Below are 3,457 nucleotides of genomic sequence, written 5' to 3'. Positions count from 1 at the left end.
AGGGGCAGCCCTCTGAGCTAAGGAGCTCCCTTTTCTCCTTCCCTGCTCCTCCCAAGCACCCAGCCCCAAACTCTCCTTTCATGGCAAGGCAAACCCTGCCCATATGTGTATCCCATATGTATGCACGTATTGGTGATGAAAACCCTCCTGCTGGCAGCCAGGGCAGGGTAGCACCACGATGAACCCCTTGAGCAGCAGAAACCTCCCCGCCATCAAAGCTAACATCCCCCAGGGCTGCAGCCCTACGCTGCGTTCCAGCTTTCTCTAGGAAACAGCGGTGAGCCTCAGGGATTTTGTTTCATCCCAGGATGCATTTACGCAGTCTCTGTTTGTTTGCACAGATTTGTTCTGCTGTTGGCTTTGCGATTTGTGTAAACAGCAGGGAAGCACAACTGATGAAAGAAAGGGAGGGCTGTGCTGAGGCGAAGGGAGAACGCTGGCAAGAGCTAACACCAGAAGGGTTAAGATGTACTCCTGAGCCAGCAGGAATAAATCAAAAAATCCTGCTCTCTTGAACCTCTCTCTATCTACATATATGGCCTGCAGCACTGCCTCCCACAAGATTACAAATGCACCCCTGCCGCTCCCTGCGAAAGAGCCAGGGCTTGCCTGAATCTTACAGAATACTTTAGGTACAAGATCATCCTCCCCTTAGCCTGAACCCTGAATGAAACATTCCCAATGCCCAGAAAGCCTTGCTCAGCCTGGGTTTTGTGTTCTGTGTGCCTCAGTCTGCAGTCAGCACACCTGGTGCACCACAAAGCCTTTATTTACTGCAGGGAATTTCTGACCCAGCCAGGAAGGAAGAGGAATGCTGCATGATGCCTTGAGATCACAGCCCCCACACAACCAAGCTGTTCAGTGGCCCTTCTGCAGAAAAAAAATCCATCTTGTTCCGTGCCATGGAGATCTCTGCTGTGGTAGGGGTGCTTGGTGGAGCTCCCCACGAGTTTACTGTAGTGACTGGGATGCTTGCCAGCAGAAAAGGCTCAGCCCTCTCATTTACTGAGTATCCCTGGAGCTACCTTGTTCCCCTTGGTGAGGTGCTGGCTTTGGCTTGTCCTCCATGGCAAACAAGGGGCTGGTGCTGCTATGGTGGCACCAGTCAGAGCTTTAGAATTATCAACACTGGTGACAATCTAATTAAGGTTTTGAACTGCAGCTCATCCCTAGCAAACTGAGGACTCATCCCTAAGGTAATGGATCAGAAGCGTGCTCACACCAGAACAAGGACTCACTCATGCCGATGTGGCTCCCACTGGGATGCCTGTATGGACATGAGCATCATGTCAGTCAGCCCAGACTTCAGGAAGAGGCAGCTTTCAGCTGTCTATGTTTGATGTTATTGACATTTTACACACATCTCCTTTCGAGAACAGCAGCAAAGGCACTGCTGAACTACTTGGTATCTTCTGGGTTGATGCCTTTTCACAACCAAATTAAAGTTGTGCAGTTTGGTCATAAATTGCTGGGAAAGTGTGGAAACCAATTATAAATACCAGCCAGTTCATAGTGTAATTAATGCATAGTTAATTATCTTGGATGGGAAAGCCTAGCTATGGGATTGCAGCATAAAGACACTGCACTGTAATAATAGAAAAAAGACACACCTATGATATTAAAAAAGCCAGAATTAAATGAAGCGGATGTTAAAATACTGCCAGCACCCTGACAGACTAAGCAAAGCCACAGGCTGAAAAGGAACCATATTTGCTAAAAAGAGGCTTTGATGCATCTTTCCGGACTGTTTCTTCACCAGCTTTCTTTCTCCCACAGTAGGGTGCCCGGGTTGTGCTACAGTCACTCCAGGGTTGCAGTGCAGTTTATGAAAGGCAAAATTAATTCCTGCCTAATACAACTAACCCAGATGGTGTTTTTTTCCCTTTTGCAGCGGTGTCCTACACCAACCATAGCAGGGCAATGTGCAGACCTGTGCTGGAAACCCAGAGCGTGCGTCCATACCCACCAAGGTCCAGTGGCTTATGCCACTGCTCCACCTCCAAAACCAACCAAGGAACATTTCTGCCTTCATCCAGGGAACAAGTCTGACCCATTGGACAAAGGTATATGGAGATTAAAAATGTAGTACCTGGTCTGGAGGTTCTGGGTCTCCCTGAGTCATGGGAGGGCCACCTACTTCTGGCAAGGTGAGCAGCACCAACAGAAGCTGCTGGCTTTATTTGCATAACTCCAGGGCACTGTGGGGTTTGCTTAAGGCAAATAGTCACTGAAGCACAGCTTGGCTGCTTTGTCCACCCCTTAGGCCTGCTTCAAGGCTGCATATGGTCACATTTCAGTGTTATCTAAATGAGATTCAACCTCATCACCACTCAATGGCTTCCAAGGTGTGGAGACACCTCTGTTCCCCAGGACTTCCCCGGCACACAGTGCCAGAGGGCTTCTTTTCCCAACACCGCTGTCATGGCATGTCATCCCAGCCAGGCTTAGTGGTTTATTTTCTCTCTGGCTTTAAATGGCCCCTAGTTTCATAGTCTGTATTTACAACTTGTCTACAGGAGTGTTTGCCGGGTGTGCCATGGCACATCTGCCTCAAGTATGAGACTCAGGCAGCTTCACTCTTCCCACTGTGTCATTGCTAAGTCATTAATTCATTATGTATTAAAACACACCATGATGTTTGGAGAGCCTTATTCATGGAGATGAGCATTTACTCATACAAATAAGCTTCCTTATGCTATGAGAATGTTTCTATGTCCATTGAATGAATAAAAGACTCTGACATCTAAATCCCACTTTTAGAAGGCAGATTTAACACTAATTTTGGTTTTACCTGTTCTTTATTCCTTGGTCTTCCAGAAAGTCACGTATGTAAGTGATTCTGCCCAAGATAAGTTGGAGGCATGTAGAAACACAGGGAAGGAGCTCAGCACCAAGGTATAATTCTCTCTTGCAATCTTGCTAGTGCAGTCATTAGGAAAAGGGAATGTGGTAAGTTGTTGGGCCAAATTTGTCCTTCACGTCAGCTCCTGGCTAGATTTAGCCACAGCCACTTACCACTTCTGAGTGCCAAGCAGAGTACAATTTATGCTGCTTGATTCTAACTTGAAGAATGTACACAACATTTTCTTAGGGTTTTCTGAAAGCAAGGAAACTTAGAATGACTATAAGGTTTAAAAACAGGGGCAAAGTAATTACGGCTAACATGTAGCCTCATAATTCCATGGAAGATCAGAGCAACTTATGTATTTCAGGAAAGACTAATTCCTAGTATATGTTTCTTATCATTTCCACAAGCATCACTATGTCCTTGATGAAAATGAGATTTTTCTATGGGAATTATTCTTCCAGCATCCTACATTCACATGCTCGTCCATCTCCTAGATATCCACCTCTCTATATAGTTTCAATTTCATCTGCATTAATCTCATTTGGCCTTCTTTTTTAGAAGCCACTCCTCTTTACACAGAAGTAACTGCGTCTTTGGGAAACAGTCACC

This window comes from Numida meleagris, chromosome 2 (assembly GCF_002078875.1).
Source record: "Numida meleagris isolate 19003 breed g44 Domestic line chromosome 2, NumMel1.0, whole genome shotgun sequence".
Classification (NCBI taxonomy): domain Eukaryota; kingdom Metazoa; phylum Chordata; class Aves; order Galliformes; family Numididae; genus Numida; species Numida meleagris.
Note: the sequence above shows the minus strand (reverse complement) of the source record.